The sequence below is a fragment of the Chiloscyllium plagiosum genome, unplaced genomic scaffold, assembly GCF_037043375.1.
Source record: "Chiloscyllium plagiosum isolate Xiang-an unplaced genomic scaffold, Cpla_swu_hap1 HiC_scaffold_29, whole genome shotgun sequence".
Taxonomy (NCBI): Eukaryota; Metazoa; Chordata; class Chondrichthyes; order Orectolobiformes; family Hemiscylliidae; genus Chiloscyllium; species Chiloscyllium plagiosum.
Genome location: NW_028270167.1, coordinates 68,657,172 through 68,675,074, shown reverse-complemented (window position 1 = coordinate 68,675,074; position 17,903 = coordinate 68,657,172). Strand labels below are relative to the sequence as shown.

The 17,903-nt window shown below is 43.2% G+C and overlaps 1 non-coding gene across 1 annotated transcript; it reads left to right on the top strand.

Moving 5' to 3' along the window:
- Nucleotides 1-240: 240 nt before the first annotated feature.
- On the top strand, nt 241-322 carry trnas-uga (transfer RNA serine (anticodon UGA)). Its single transcript has one exon. It is a non-coding gene; the product is annotated as a tRNA-Ser (tRNA).
- The last annotated feature ends 17,581 nt before the right edge of the window (nt 323-17,903 follow it).

Here is a 17,903-nt window from a genome sequence, read left to right as displayed (position 1 = left end):
TGAGACAATGATCCTCTCTTCGTGTGGTGTACATCCGTGACTCTATGATTCGACGAAGAATCATTCCCACAACTTCAGCTGTGTCAGAATCTAGTTTGCGGTGAAAGCCTGTCAATCTGCTAAGGTAACGTTCGTCGGGGTCTCTGCAAAGGATTTGGCGAAATCTTTGGGTCTTGACAATTTGTTTTTCCAACAAATGAATTCAGTTGTTTTACTCTGAAAATTGTCAATCTTGTCGCAGATGTGATGGCCGAGAGGTTAAGGCGTTGGATTTGAAATCCAATGGGGTCTCCCTGCACAGGTTTGAATCCTGTTCACAGCGTAGAATCTTTTAAAAGTCATTAATTCCTTTGCAGGATTTGGATTTCGTGGAGCTTGAGCTTCGCATTCAATCGAAAGTAAATTTTCAACTGTGAAGAAACCGAAGTAATTTCAAGACTGACCCAGTCATCTAATTGAATAAATTTTATGTCGAGACACAAAAAGCCACCAACTTCCAACACGAATCAGTTTCAACACATTTGTCGAACTATCGTGAAATTTGGATGTTAGGGGGGTGGTCTTCAGCAAAACAAGAAGCAATGCAATACATTTACCTGCAGGTGATGATTTTTTTTAGGATCAGTTGAAAGTCAAGCTGAGAAAGTTCAACCTAATTTCCAGCTGACTCTCAAGGCCAATAATCTATTATATCAGCAGTCAATGAATTAGAAAAAAGCAACTCCATGTGTGGAAAGGAACTCGACTCATCCAGGTTCATGGCTTGCGATGTGAAAAGGCAAGGCGATATCAGTGGAGTAGAATTTTCTGGAAATATTAGAAATGGAATGTTAACGGTCTTCTGCTGTCCACATTCGTAAGAAACTGTGCATTAAGAACTGAAATTGAAAACTAACGATGAAAATCTGCTTGTAGTGTAGCATTGTTCAGAACAATAGGTTGTTGTTGAGGCTAAAATTGACCAAAATAATCGATGGGGAACTTATCCACGGCCTTCGTTGGAGCAGTTGGTGTGGAGAGCTCAGCTTGAAGAACCAAATGCCAATTATTCATCCTGGCTGTCTGAATTGCTTAGTTAAACATATTCCCAGTTTAATGAAAAAACCTTTGCTATCAGAGTTAGATGTTTTCATGTCAGCATGTTCTGATATGAGAAGACACTCCATGGAGTAGATGTGACTTCAATTTTGACTCTAACGTCAGAAATGTTGACACATTTCTGCACCAAAACAGCACTACCATTGGTATCAAATCAAACTGAACAAAGGACTAGTCACTTCGACATTTCCTGTCTGCAGACTCTGCCAATGGACCGTTCAGGCCCGATGTAGGAATAGGGCGTGGTGACATCTGTTCGCGAGTGAATTACATCATTCTTGCTCACGATCCACAAAACGTAATTCATGTTTAACTTCCTAGCCATCAGCATGATAAGTGGTACATAATGCACAGGTTTGCTTCTCGAAAGAAAGACCGAAATCTTATTCAATGCAGACGCAAATTCAAGTTGTCCCTGGTCGACCAGAAGACAGATGTCGCGAAACAAAGTGAATACAGAAAACAATCAATGTTTTCTGGGAGTCAAAAAGATGTACTGGAAGAACGGAAACATATATTTGGAACTAAAGTCACATACCACTTCCACAGGCTAAATGTTCTTGAACCGTTATGTTAATTTGACCTTCATGTCTACCATTGCTGCAAAAATTATCTTAACAACTCAGAACTTTGTGTTCTTTGATATTCTCTCCTTCATGTTTCTCTTGATTTTGAAACTAAAACCGAGCAATAGCAATGCACCCTATTTCACTTGCAAAGATCAGATGAAGATCAATTTATAAGAGAACAGAAATAAAGCTACGTCTGTCTTTCGAGAGAAAACAGTTACCATTTCGACTCGAAAAAGTCTTCTTCAGAAGTCTGCGCAATGAACTCGAAATAGTAGACCGAAAATGAAAAAAAAGAAGCCAAAATGCCGCGAATACACCACCCGCAAGTGCCTCAAGTCCTACTCGAATATGCCGGATTACTCCCATCAACATCAGTGGAGAACGGAACAAAGCTCATTCTGCAGTTGTCAACCTATTATGACGTAGTTTGTAAAGTCAGAAATATGATGAGGTAAAAAGCGGGATGAAAGCGGGATATAGGAACTCTGAAAGAAGCAAGTGCGTGCTTTGCTTTGAAGAAGGTTGGCAGTGATGAAAATGGAAATTAACTACAGTAAGGGGGCTTAATTAATACTCAGCATCGTTGCAACACACAGGGACACAATTTTTTTTGCTCGGTTTCTGTTCTGCCATTTTATAATCACGACTGCTGTCGGGTTTGGATTCCATTCCAGGCTTAGGTGACAGCCTGATGGAAGTTTGCGCATTCGTCCAATTTCTTTGTGGTTGCTCTGGTTTGCTGCCACATTCTAAACATTTGCAGGTTATTTGGAATCGCCATTGAACGCACACGGTTACAGAGACAGTGATATCTCTGTAATAGGAGTGTCTGGATAGGACGTACTGCAGAGGATTTTTGTGCGCTTAAATAGACAGAGTGGGGTTAGTCTGCTGTTTCCTGGGTGAGCTACATAGACAGAGAGGGGTCAGGGTCTTCTTCCCTGAGGGAGATACGTTGACAGAGTTGGGTTAGTTTCTCTTACCTGTGTCAGTCACGCAGATACAGTAGGGTCAGTCTGCCCTTCCCTGGGCGAATTTCTTTCACAGAGTGGTGACAGTCTGCTCTTCCCTGCCTGAGTGAAATCGAAAGAGCGTGGTCAGTATTCTCTTCCCTCGATAATTTATGTTGACAGTCTGGCTTCCGTCTGCTCTTTCCTGGCGAGTTACATTGGTAGAGTGGGTTTCGTGTTCATTCATTGGGTGAGTGTCAGAGACAGAATGGGATCAGTCTGCTCTTCCCTGAGGGAATTATATTTATAGAGTGGGGTCAGACTGCTCTTCAGAGAATGACTTATATTGACAGTGTGGGATCAGTCTGCTGAGTTACACTGAGAGTGTGGGGTCAGTCTTCCCTTCCCTGGGTGAGTAACACTGAGTGAGTGGCGTCAGTTTGGTCTTCCCTCAGTGAGTTACATTGACAGAGATGCGTCAGGAGTGGCGTCTTTGAGGAGTTGACAAAAGTAACTCGTCCCCTACATCTTTGGGATAATTAGGGATGGGCAGTGAATCTTATCTCATTGAAAGGCAACTGTGTCCCAGAAATGCATTTCTAATAATTGCATGTACTAATTCGACACTGCAAGCGGTCGGGAATAATTTGAGGAGAGGTTCAGGGTAGAATAATGAAAGTCAAATGCACTGATGCCGAGGAGACATGACACAAGATGTGAGTGTTATGCTGATGGTGCAAGGCTCAGTGTCAGTGCTATTTATTTCTCACTGTTCGCAATGACTCACACATCACTGCTGTCAATTCACAACAATCAGCCTGTTCATCTTGGTTTGAAAATCCCTGCGTGTGTATTAACGTGGTTAATGGGACGCGAGAGGAGATGAGCACATCCTTTTTATTCTGTCAGTTTAAACAGACGAAAATATCTGTTGGATGCCAATGCAAGAGGATACTGTCTTTTTCTGTGCCATTTCAGTGTGGCATGCTCAGCATTGAAATGTCTGTTTTTGCACAAGCAGAGTTTGATTGCCATTCATACTGAGCAACGCCACTACAGAAAACGCGTTTTCGAATTCCTGTGATCAACTGGTTCAGACATTGCACATATGGACGACAAATCTGGCTTTTAACGTGGCGCCGTGGCTTCGCTGGTGAAAGCACCTCCCATCACACTGGTGCCTGCTCATTGTATTGAAAGTCGTTATTTCTCACAAGTATTGTGTTGCTGATCGAGAAACTCAGTGTCCTGTTTGAATTGCTTTATATTCTGATTTCGAGTTCCGGCTTCATTTTCCAGGTTTAAATCCAGTAGTGTATGTTGCTCTTTCTAACTATTTTTTTAACCTGGAGATTCTTCCCGCAGTTCCACAAGCACTTCTGCTTCTCATCCTCTTATTCTCATTCCTTCATTCCCAGTTTTGTGGAAATTAATTGGTGAGGCAGGAGACACTGCAGCATTCCCGGGGAATGTTGGGGTAATGGCACTGACACCACGACATGATCAACCTCATTCTCTGCTGTCACCATTCATTGGTTGTACACCAACAGTAAATACATCCTTGTTCTTCTTCAGCTATCATGTAATTACTTTCTTTTTCTGTTGGATAAGGAACTTTAACTTCGAAAGGGTCTTTAGATTTTGAGGGAGAAATGTTTCCTTGCCTCAGGTCGAAGTGACAGACGCATTATCCAGAAATCTGAGACTACTTCGACCGACTCCAGCCAGGCGTCAGGATGCCACTCAGCAGTTCGAATCTCAAACTGTCTCTGAATGTCAGGCTTTTCAAGAGCAGTAATGGGAAATGAGGGATATGGACAGCCAGAGAGACTGAGAATGCGGAAAAGGCCCAGGAGGATACAGAGACAAATATAGAAAGAACAAAGACACATATTGAGGCAGACGCTAAAAGAAACAATTCTCCTTACGGCGTGACTGCTAAATAACAGAAAGCAAAGGAAATGTAGCCATTAAAACATAGCCTTCCACCAGCTCAGGAAAATGAAAGAAGCACGACAGCTGATTAAGTCCTTTTAAGATTGTAAATTCGACGTTTGTAAGCTCAAGTGTGATTTTGATAAATATCCTGATTCGACAGGTAAGATTATCATTTTCCCAACAGTATAATCTAGAAATCTATAACTAACCTGTTTCCTGTCCATCTAAAAGAAAAATCTGTTTCTCTCCACAGATGTTGCCAGGTGTAGCGGGTTTCTCTATCAATTCTCGTTTTTAGTTCAGCTTTCCAAAACCTGCATCTTTCTGATTTTTGATAACCTGGCACAAAACCAAGCATTACCAGGTTCGGACCAGTGGTCAGAAATACTGGTACCACGATATACTTGCACAATAAAACGTGCATTCCCTGTCCGAAAACAGAACTAATGCCATGGCAGTTCTAGTTCCAAATCCTAACTGCGACATTACACTGAATGAAGACAGACGATCTTGCACTAATTCTCAATGAAATGGCTTTTCCCTTTCATTTCTGATCAGTTTCACTGCAGATTGTTTTTCTACTCGTCTTCAAGTTTTGCAGAATGGGAAAGCCCATTTGGTCCATGGTGCAGTCTGGTTTAAAGACATTCATCTATTCCATTCCCAGTTTCCAGCTTTGGTCCATAACCTTCTGTGTTCTGATGTTTCCAGTGCAAATGGCAGTGAGGTTCTCGCTTTGATCTTAGATGACACAAGAATGGGATTGAAGTTTGACATAGTCACACTGTGTTATTACCCACGTCGTGTCTCCCACAGAAAGAGACACACAGACACATTCCCCGAGAGTGGCAGAGTTCTCAGGATTTGACCAGCTCCTTGTGCTTCACTTCAGCTGTCCGCTCCAACATGCAAGTTCAACCACCAAAAGGCAGCTTTTAGTTAAACCAAAGACAGTCCTACAGACAATGAGAGACGTTGATCTGAGCTAGAATTTGAAGTGGGCGAAAGAAACTGTAAATTCGAAAACCCAAACCCTTCCGTTCCTGACAGATAACAGGAATGGACTGGCACGCTGCATCCTCGTGATTTTAAATGCGAACTGATAATCCCCTAACTCGACGTCAGGCTTGTTACCAATTCTGTCACTGACCCAAAGACCAGGTTTGTATGTGATAATTTGTCTATAGGTAATGTATACGTCCACATCAGGGAAACAGCATTCACAAGGTGAAAAATCAGCAAACATAATCAGCGTCACTGTTTAAATTGGAGTTCCCCACTCTGTGAACCATTTCCTTTCACTGTACTTTCATATTTGAAGTTTTTTACATTCCAGAGCCTGAACTAATTCAGCGAGAAACCACTGGTCATTTCGAGCCCGTCATTCGGAATGAGGCGAGTTGAACGATGCCTTTCTTGCTGCCAAAACATCAGCGCAGCTCAAAACGAGCTCGTGTTTGCATCAGTCTTTACTTAACTTGCTGCAGTATATCGGCTGAACAACATCAGATTATCACAGCGTTGCCTTCTTCACATTGAAACCAAGGGTGATAATATGAACCGACTTGGAAACTTGGAGAGAGAAACACTGCTGACGAAGACGATTATGACGTGAAGAGCAGGCACTAGAGTTTGTACAGGTCCCAAAGGCTACTTCAGTATCAATGGACATCCCTGCATACGAGTCTGATTTTGCATTGCCCTGAACAGGCTTTCATTCCCAGTCAGGAGATGCAGATTTAATTCTCTTCTTGTGAATTATCCGAATGAAAACTAAATCCTGGCAGCACCCAGAACACACACACGGATCCTGCCAGAACAATTCAGTGATCGATCAGCATCTGTCTGGAAGGACAATGGCAGCAAAGACAAGCGAAAGCTATCACAGCAATTACCCCTCCAAGGTTCTCGCGTTTCTCAGTTGAAAATATTTCGCTGTTCCTTCAATGTCACTACGTCTAAACCCTTGCCTCATGGCATCATGCCTGTACCCCGCTACTGAGGACATCCAGGGTTATGCGGAGTAACTCAAAATCTCAATCTCTCGAGTAATTAGGGATTGACGGTGCATCCCATCACATTGAGCAATGACTTTCTCCCAGTAATACGTTTCCTAAAGCTGCAGTTTCTAAGGGAACACTTGCAAGCTGTCGGGAATAAGTTGAGAAGTGGAACGGACGAGAGGAAAATGTGAAAGGCAATGATGACTGGGAGGCATGAGACAGCAAGTGAGTGAGGAGCTGGTGTTGAAACGTTCAATTTCAGTGTCAGTACTGACCACTATTCACTCTGACCACACACCACTCCTTAACAATTCACCACAATGAGCCCATTCCTCTCAGTGTGAGTTTACCTTTGCGGATATTAAAACGGTTAAAGGTGCCCAAGAGGATGGATGGATCCGCGTTATCCTGTCAGTTTAAACAGTCTAAGTTATCAGTTTACAACAAAAGCAATAAGAGATTGCCTCTTTCTGTGCATTTTCAGTGGAGAATATCCAGCTTTGAACTTTTCTGCATAACCAGAGGCTGTTTTAAATTTACACCGAGCAACTGTGAAACACACAAAAAATGAGTCCGAGTTCCTGAGTTCGAATAGTCAAGTAGATGCACGCATGGTTTTGAATCGTTGAGCTTGGGCAGTCCCTCAGCCTTAGTTAGTGAAAGTTCGTGTGAAAAAACAGCCGAATATGGGATCAAATCCTGACATCTCAATGTTTATAGGTCTTTCATGAAAAACAGAGTTCCCGACTTCACCTGTGGTTCTGGTCGTGGTGGGAATTCAAATCAATGACTGGATCGAGGTTATAGTTTAAAGACAGCTCCTTCGATACCTCTGCCATGCTGCCACACAAACTCCCGCAACCACGTTTTTCATGATTAGTGTTTCAGCATCGCCTCACTTCAGGCACTTACTCCCACACACTTTCAATGGCGAACTTGGCGTAAGTTTGATAATATTTATGAGGATGTTGCAAGGCATACAGTGTTTGGACTGTAGCGTAAAGCTGAATAGGATGTGAAAAATTTCCCTGGAGCTTGAGGGCTGAGGGATGGGCTTACAGAGGTTTATATCAATATGAAGAAGACGGTAGAGTAAATGGTCAATGACTTTTCTTCCCAAGACAGGCAAGTTCAAAACAAGGGAACAATGTTTTAAGGGGAGAGTGGTAAAGTTTAAAAGGGATCTGAAGGACATTGTTTTTTTTTACACAGAAAGGTTTGCGTGTTTGGAATGATTTGTCAGATTTCGTGGTGGAGTCTGGTATACTCTCAACATTTCAAAGACATATGGATCTGTATACAGACAGGAAAGTTGAAAAAGAATAAACGTGAAAATTTGGCAAATAGAGCGTTTGTTTACGGGCTCAGCCCCTCTGAGATGCTGAAGTGGCGATCACCAGTTTGAATAGGCTCTCATCACTTGGTCAGTGCGTTGGGCTAGTTTTCTGGAAGATGGTTAGATTAGATTCCCTACAGTATGGAAACAGGCCCTGCAGCGCAACTAATCCACACCAACACTCCAAAGAGTAGCCCACCCAGACCCATTTCCCTCGAACTAATGCACCGACCATTATGGGCACATTAGCATGTGCCCTGCACATCTTTGGAGTGTGGGAAGAAACCCACGCAGACGCAGGGAGAATGTGCAAACTACGCACAGGAATCAAACGTGGAACACTGGTACTGTGAGGCAGCAGTGCTAACCACTGAGCCACGGTGCCGCCCTAAAAGGGGATGGAGAACGCAGCCGGCCACCCCGCAATCTCTCGCATGCAAAGCGAGTACTCTCCCATTTGAGATAACTCCCACAGGCTGCTTTGGTTAAAACCAGCAACGAATCACTTTTTCTGGTCTTAGGCTGCCAATGACCATTCTTCTTGAAACATTCCCAACTTCTCAGTGGGAGATTTTGGCGGCGGAATATACCTCACAAATCATGTTGCCTGCGCGGCTCTCCAGCGAAACCAAAAACAGACAACTCATAAACAGAAGCAGAACTGACAAAGAGAACCTATTTTCAGTCACACGGACTCATGAATGCTGTCTGTCAGGCAGAGCGAATCGTTTGGGTCATGAGCTGCTCACACAAATTGCAGCGAGGCAATTCCAAATGGTGCTTTCAACGTACTGGCGCCTTCGTGCACCAATACTTCCAGGAAAGTGCTCAAGTAACATGAATCAGAACTGACTAACAATGAACCATGAAAAGTGTACATTAACAATTAGTCTCGATTAGATGAGGTTAACAATTGGGCTGATGTCTCCACCGGATCGAGAGGACCAATCACCAGCCTCTCTCATCAGGACAGAAATTAAGGAAATTAGGGAAAAGTAACCAAGTTTCATATCGCAATTTCCCTCCTTTTCGCAACAATAACAGAAAACTGCGAGCAGATTCAATGTAGAATCTAATTTCACATAAACAGGAAAATAAATATCTCCATTCACTTTCAGAGAAACGGTGAAAAATGCAAATTGTCTGGAATATGAAAGATTGGCGCAGCCTGTTTTTGAGTCGCATATTATGCTGGTGGCCTTTCGAGCTGGAGGGGAACGTGACAACTACAGCACAAGGGGAAAACATGGGCACTGACATGTTGGTTGTTTTCTGCTGTGCCACATCACAGCCGGTTTAGAAGAAATAACTTCATTTTTTCTGTTCAACTTTATCAAAACTCATTCCTGCAAAACGTTGCCAGCTTAGTCCATTAGCACACGTGGCCGCGCAGGGATGCAAACACAAGCCTTCTTAAGAAGTGGAATCTGAAATCAGAGTCTCAGGTTGCTCAGCCACGCGAGCACACAGGCCAAAACCGGAAACCCAAGAGCATGTATCTGATGATACCCTGCAGCATACTCACAGCAACTGCACCAGTTCTGCAGAATAAGCGGTGGGAAGGAATTGCTCTATCTGAGCGGTCGTGCTTGTTGTTCTCATCAGCAAATCTGGCTTTGAATTTGCTAGCTGATATCTGCTACCATGCTGAAACGGAATGCAATTCCGATTAGTCGCTGTGTGAAACTTTGTTCATTTTCTCTCCTCAGATAAAGTGATCACTGGAGATGATGAATTCTGCTCCTGCCAGAAACGCCGACTCTCCTGCTGCTCGGATGAACTGAAAAACTGGTTTAGCACTGGAATCCGAGAATGGCAGAACACGTAGCAAGATTATTCGAAACCCAGAGCCAATAAGAGTTCCAACTTTCCTTTTCTTTCTTCATAATAGTGCATTATCCAGCAGAGCCATGAGGAACTGCCACCTGGCTGCAAGCTGAGTTGGAAACCTATGTGGCAATCAAGGACATGCGACTCACTTATTGTCGGTAAATCAAACACTTCTCACTTTGAGGTGTACAAAAATTAGTTTCTATACATATTCAGGGAAGGTCAAAGGCGATCTGAGATGTCAAAGAGGTGGTCACTGTTCATGATTGCTCTTTGTTCGAGTTATGAAAAGGTTTCCCGCTTTAGTCGCATTCACGTTTCTTGTTGATGACTGAATTAGACAGAAGGTGTTTCCCCAGAGCTGCACTTGACTTGCATTCCTCTCCCTCGCTGTCATACTTTCCTGGAACTCTGTGAGAACAAGAAAACAAAATACATACTGCGTCATTCGGCAGCCTGTCTGCGATTTCCTCATTTTCAGTGACAACAAGGCTTAGACTTCAGGCCACACAGTAATATTATTACCAGTATGAGAACAAGAGTCGATAGTTCATCTGTGCCTGTAAATCTTTTCATTCCTGTTGTTGACTGAATGAACTGTATGCGTGTCTGCTGCTTCGAAACTCGAATATGTGAAATGCTCCAAACTATGATTGAGGATTTCTGCTTTTGGTTGACACACGTTGAGAAACGCCAGACAGCGTTCAAATGAAGCTTTAAGAGCACTTTTTCGGATGCATTTGACAGAGATTAACATCATGAATCCAGTGTTCGCTGTGACAGAAGGAAATGAATGCTCTCCTTGTTACTGATCCAGGCCACCTTCGCATGTCAAGCAAATGCGGTACTGTTGTTACAGAAAGGATCAGTGCCCGGGAACTGCGTCCTTAAAGAGGACATGATTGAAAAAATAAAGAATACCATGTTGAAATATCCAAGAAATATTGGCTGAAACGGCGCAGACAATTTTCCCTGCAGCGCCAAGACAGAGGAACATATGTAACGGCACTCTTAAACAGGATGGCCAGCAGTGATATAGACATCACCACATATGAAGGACCACTGCTAATAGAAATTTGAAAATGAAATTCACGCAGCAGGTATTCGGAATTATATTCTTTTCACCGCTACAGTAGTATTGGGCGATTAAATTCAAAACAAGGTTTGCTGATGAGAATGCAATAAAACCCCATCGATCATGATATGAAAGACTGTCGCCCGGAAAGAGGGAACAACAATGTTTCTTCTAAGCTTTGTACTGGGGCACTTTCGCACAAACTGATACTGCTACTCTCCAGAAAAGATCAGGGCCCGCGGCATACACTCTTAGAAATGGTGACCATCAGTGCTGGAAACTCCCTGCATATTCAGAACAAGGAAGAATACATATCGAATAAAAGTGTAGATGGCAATAAATTGGACTTGTATTCCCTTTCATCACGACAGCTAGAATTTGCGGGGATATACAGAGTAAGGTTTACTGACCAGGTCAGAAACCAATTACCTCCACATATCTTGACACACAAGCCTATCTTTCTTTCTGTCCATTTTTTGTTTTGAAGCGCCGATCCTTTCCGGAGGAGATGAAGATGATTACTGCTCCCCCGCAGGATCACAGTGGGGCCAGAGAGCCGATCGAGCTGCTCAGAACAGTTCGTGTTTGCCAGAATCACTGAGACTGAGATTGATGACACGTAGACATGGTGTAACAGCTGCCAACACATGTGGAGGGTTTTGGGACGGATTAGGACCCACTCTGGGTAAAAGACTGGATCCTAAGACTGGGGAGTAAGTGTTCAGGTAGAGGACTGGAGAATGGAGTTAAGAACGATATTAGCCAAGATCGAATGGTGGAGAAGACTAGATATTCTGAAAGCTCGAACCGTCCTCCGATGTCTTCCAATCTCTGGCCATCTGGTATCTAAAGAAATAGAAACAGAGTTATTTGTTCAGTTGGAAGTCCTGGGCAAAGTGAGAGATAGAACAAGCATGATACAATTTTAGAGACTGGGAAAATGTTTGGAGAGGAAGCAATGAAAGTGAAGCTGAATATAAAGTTTGAAGTCAGGACATATTCAATAAGAAGGAAGTTTGTAGAAAGACAGAGGGACATGAAGATGGAAAAAGAAGTGTCACCAGTCCCGAAATCTCATTCGGTTTTCATTTTCAAGATGCGACCGGACCTGCTGAGATTTTCCAGCAATTTCATTTGTTGATTCTGAAACAGAAGATGGGAGTGATCCTGGACCAATCAGCTCTCTCATGTTCTGGGAATATTTGACTTACCCGTTCGATCAGATCACGTCTGTCCCACACTGAAACCTCAGAATCCTTCCCCACCCCCACCCTCGTTACTGGCGCTAAACTGTTCATTACATAAACTTACATGAGCACACAACAAGGACAATTGCAAAATGTACAGGGAGAGCTCCGTTCCGTTCCATCAGCACATTCTGAATCAGTTAATTGTCGTTCAGGGCCCATGAGACATTAAGCCGTCTCTGTCAGACCACTAACAAATGGCCATTCGCGTTCTGTGTCTTTGAACACTTTGGTCGGTGCACGGATGTAGTGGAATCTCATGTTCTAAAATGGACATCATTCATAGCATTTTCAGCTGCACTGATAAACTTGTCTCTGGCGCTTCCAGTAAAGTGCAGACAGTTTTCACTCAGAAACCGACATGTGATCAAAGCAGGAGGACATATGTGTCTATGAAAGCAACAAGAATGCTCCACCAGCGTTGGCTTGTAATTCCGCATGTGGAACGAAGAGCTGGAACTCGATTAAACAGTGAAAACGCCTATTATGGGGCTTGGACGCACGGCTCTCTGATTAAACACCTCACATTGCACCGAACTGAGATATCCAGGGTTGGCACACGATGAATTAGTTTGCTATTTCATTCTGAGCATAATTCACCTGGCACAACAATTTGCAAAGATCCAGCTCATTCCTCCCAATCACAAAGAACATCATTCGCATCTTTCACTTTTGTTATTTCTTCAAAACATTACAATCTATTTAGCACTTGTCCCGGCATTTAAGATTCAACCCGAATATTTTCATATGAAGTGATTTCCATTCACTCTGGCAGCAGTAAATCAGTCGGAAAATTACCTTAGGAAACCCAATCATTCTTGTTTACAGTATTGGGAATTTCCCATCTGCTGACAAGACAGAGTCCTCACAATCAACATTTTCTTTGTTCTTCCGGCCTAAAACGTTTACCACTTCTTATTTTCAAGACAGGAGTTTTGTTTATACCACGTTCCAAGAACAGGAACAACCTTCCAATCTCCTGAATTTTCAATTTAAAATGGAAGTTTTGTTCCTTTCCCACGGGAAGAGCAGTTAATGAGAAAGGAGTTTCCACGAGCTGTGTCCCAGGGTTTGGCAGGAAGCCCTGATTGAAGCTGCAGTGGCCGCTTTCAGTTGGCATCGGCGGTTTGGAGAACATGGTGTCGTATTCTCCTGCGTGTAAACGTCTTGCTCCCTGTGGACTCGGGGTGAATCATGGATGAGATTTCGGAACAACACTGCCTTCCAGTCTCTGGTCATCTGCTATCTAAGGAAATAAAAACAGAGTTATTTGTTCAGTTCGAAGTCCTGGGCAATGTGAAAAATGGAACAGTTCTGATACAAAATCGGAGACTGGGAAAATGGTTGGAGAGGAAGTAATAAAAGAGAAGCTGAATATAAAGTTGGAAGTCAGGAGTCATTCAATAAAAAGGAAGAGTGTGCAAACGCAGGTGGAGATGCACATGGAAAAGGAGTGTCACTAGTCCTGAAGTCTTAAATCGATTTATATTTCCAAGATGCTACCAGCATTTTCCAATAATGTCATTTGTTGGTTTAGTAAGAGAAGATGGCAGTGATCCTGTACCAAACAGCTCTCCCGTGCTCTGGGGATATTTGACTTACTGTGTCTATGTCCCACACTGAAACCTCACGATCCTGCCGCACCTCCACCCTCGTTACTGACAATATACTGTTCATTACGTTAAACACAAGAAGAACAATTGCAAAACGTTGAGGGAGAGTTCCCTTCGGTTTCCATCAGAACAATCTGAATCACTACAAATTGGTTCAGTACCCATGTGACATTGATCCGTTTCTGCCAGACCCCAAGCAAGTGGCCATTCGCTTTCCGTGCCTTTGAACACTTTGGGTGGTGCACGGTTGGTTTGGAACCTTACGTTTTGAAACGGACATTATTCATCGTATTTTCGGCTGCACTGATAAAGTTGTCTCTGGTGTCTCCAGTAAAATGGAAACAGTGTTCACTCAGAAACCGACGTGTGATCAAAAGCAGGCGGACAGATGTGTCAATGAAAGCAGCAAGAACATTCCCCTGTGAAGGGTTGCAATACTGCACGTGGAACGAAGAGCCGGAATTGTATTAAGCGGTGAAAGCGCCCATTGTGAGGCTTGCACCCACCAATCACAGATTAAGCATCTCACACTGCACCGACTGAGCTAACCAAGCACGGTGCACTGTGGATTAGTTTGCTATTACATTGCGAGCATAATTCATCAGCACTTTGTTAGGATCCAGTTCATTCCTCTTAATCACAATATCATTCACACCTTTCACTTCAGTTATTCCTTCAAAGCATTACAATCTATTCAGCACTTGTCCCGGGATTTAAGGTTCAACCTTAATATCTTCATATTTTTACCCTCACCTTTACATCGCTGATGTGATTTCCAATCACTCTGGCAGGCCGTAAATCAGTCGGGACGTTACCTAAGGAAATCCAATCATTTCCGTTAACAGTGTTGGGCATTTCCTATCTGCTGACGAGACAGAGTCGTCTCAATCAACACTTTCTTTGTTCTTTCTACCTAAAACCTTTTATCACTTCCTATTTTCAAGGCAGGAGTTTTATTTATAACACGTTCCAAGAACTGGAGCAACATTCCAATGTCCTGAAGCCCTTTCCAATTTAAAGTGAAAGTTTTTCTCCTTTCTCACGGAAAGAGCTGTTACTAAGGAAGGAGTTTCCACGAGTTGTTTCCCATGGCTTGGCAGAAAGTCGCTGATTGAAGCTGCAGTGGCCGCTCTCTGTTGGCATCGGGAGCTTGGAGAAAGTGATGTCGTATTCTGCTGCGTGTAAACGTCTCACTCCCTGCGGACTTGGGGTGAATCATGGATGAGTTTTCCCGGTTCCAATGTCAATACATGATCGGGGTGAATGCTTGTGCTGAAATATTTGAGGCTTATTCCCTGGGTGGGCTCGAACTACCAACATTTCAGCCAAGTGCGCTAACCATTTGAGATACAGAAACTGGCAACGCAGATATCCAAAAGCAAAGCTATCGACGGGATATGAGGATACGTCGGACAGCAGGAACTTGTGTTGTTTTCAGAGACGGTCGCTGATTTTATCACTGAGAGGGTAAGCACACTGAGGAGCTGCAAACACTCAAATTAAAAGGCATCCACACATGCGCAGTTCTCTCGCATACATCTCCACATAGCAGCTCACTTACGATGCTGGTATTTGAAGCCACGATTCGATAGAAACTGAAGCTTAAAATCCAGCATCTTAAAACCCTCGATCCCGCTACCACACAAAAGCCCACACTCAGAATTTTTATGACGAGTGTTTCAGCATCGATTCACTTCAGGCACTTAGACCTCGCAGATTATGTAATGAAATTGGCGTAATTTAAGAAGAAAGACCAAAGTAAATGTACAGACAAGGAACAGGCCCTTCATCCATTCAAGCCTGAGCCGATCCAAATCTACTGTTTAAACCTGTCACCCAATTCCAAAGCACCTGTATCCCTCTGCTCCCCACCTACTCATGCATCTGTCCAGACGCATCTTAAATGTATCTACCGTGATTACCTCTCCCGTCTCTGCTGGGAACGCGTTCCAGACACCCACCACCCACTGTATCCCTCTTAAACGTTTCACCACTCATCTTGAAAGCGTGACCTCTCGGTATTTAATCCTTCAATCTGGGACATAAAACTTTTCTCTATCTATCCTGTCTGTACCCTTCATGATTTTGTAAACATCAAAAAGGTCCCACTCAAACTCCTTTTTTTCTAATGAAAACAAAACAACTCAACCTCTCTTCCTAGATTGCACCTTCCATATGAGGCAACATTCGCTTAAACCTTTTACGCGCCCTCTCCAAAGCGTCCACATCCTTTTGGTAATGTGGCGACCAGAAATTTGCACAGTATTCTAAGTGTGGCCAGACCAATGTATTGTTCAATTTTAACATGACCTGCCAGCCATTTTATTCAATACCCCATCCAATGAAGCCAAGCATACTATATGCCTGCTTGACCACTCTATCCACCTGTGCAGCGACCTTCAGTGTATAATGGACGTACTCACAGATCTCTCTGTCCATCAACTTTTTTTCCCAAAGTTCTTCCTTCATTGTCTAACCCCATCTAGAATTAGACCGACCGAAATGCGTCACCTCACATTTGTTTGGTTTGAACTCCAGCTGCCACTTTTCCGCCCAACTTTCCAGTATCCTCCTGTATTCTTTAACAGTCACTTATACTTTCTGTTAGTCCAGAAATGTTCGTGTCATCTGCAAACTTTCTGATAATTCCAACAGTGCTCTCTTCCAGAACATTTATCTATATCACAAACAACAGTGGCCACAACACTGACCCCTGTGGAGCACTACTGGTAATCTTTCTCCATTTCCAGAAACTCCATTCAACTGCCACTCTCTATCTCCTATTGCTCAACTAATTCTTTATCCACCTGTCTAGAACACCCTGCACACCATGTTACTTTACGTTCTCGATTTGGTTACCATGGGGAACCTTATCTAACTCCTTACTGTAGTGCATGTATATGACATCAACAGCCTTTCCTTCATCTATCAACTTGGGCACTTTCCCAAAAAACTCTATGCCTCTCACTGATATGCACATTATTTTCTAAATATGAATAGATCTTATCTCTCAGTACCTTCTCCAGCAACTTTCCCAACACTGATGTTAGGCCCATTGTTCTGTAGTTATCCGGAATATCCCTATTATCCTTCTTGTTCAGTGGACAATATGAGTAACATTCCAGTCGGCCAGAACCTCACCTGTGCTGAAGTTCGCCACGAAGATATCTGTCAGGGCCCCAGCTATTTCCTCTCTCACCTCACTCAGGAACCAGGGATAGATCCCATCCGTTCCTGGGGATTTGTCCACATTAATTACCCCTAGCCTGCCCAACACAGCTTCCCTACTTAAGTCAACATGATCCAGACTAATCAAATGTCTTACTCTCGACTCAATATTCATCATATTCCTCTCTTCAGTGAACAGTGATGCAAAATAATTATTCAGAATCATACCCAGTCTCTCAGATTCGACATGCACCCTTCCTTTATTTTCCTTTAGTCGACCAATCCTTTCTCTGGTTACCTGATTGCTTCTTACATATGAATAATAGGCTTTAGGATTCTCCTTAATTGTGCTAGCGTGAAGTTGTTTCATGACCCCTTTTAACCCCCTTGATTCCTCATTTAAGACTTGTCCTACTCTTCTCATGTTCCTCGAGGGACCATTATGTTCTTAGCTGCCGAGGCGTTATGTACGCTTCCCTTTTCCTCTTGGCGAGTCGTTCAATTGTCCTGTCATCAACAGTTCACGAATATTGTCTTTCAAATCCTATGCCTTCAACGGGACATGCCTATCCTGTACTATATTTAACCTATCTATGAAAGTCTGCCACATATGAACTGTGGACTTTCCTACAAATAGCTGTGTCCAATCCACATTTCCGACCTCCTGCATAATTTTGATATAATTAGCTTTGACCCAGGATAGTACTCTTTCCTCAGGACCACTCTCATCTTTGTCAATGAGTATTCTAAAACTTACAGAATGTTGGACACTTCCCAAAGAAATCACCCAGGGCAACTGCTATCGCCAGCCCTGGCTTATTCCCCAATATCAGTTCCAATATGGCCTATTCCCTCCTCAGACTATTGATATACCGCCGCAGAAAACTCACCTGGAGGCTTCTCACAAATGGTATACCATCCAGACCTCTGATGCTAAGAGTATCCCGGACAATGTTGGGAAAACGGAAATCTCCAATGAAAACTAAAGAATTGCCTCTACGTCTTTCCATGATCTGTTAACTATGTTTTTCTTACACCTCACGCTCACTGTAATACAGCCCCAAAAATCTAAC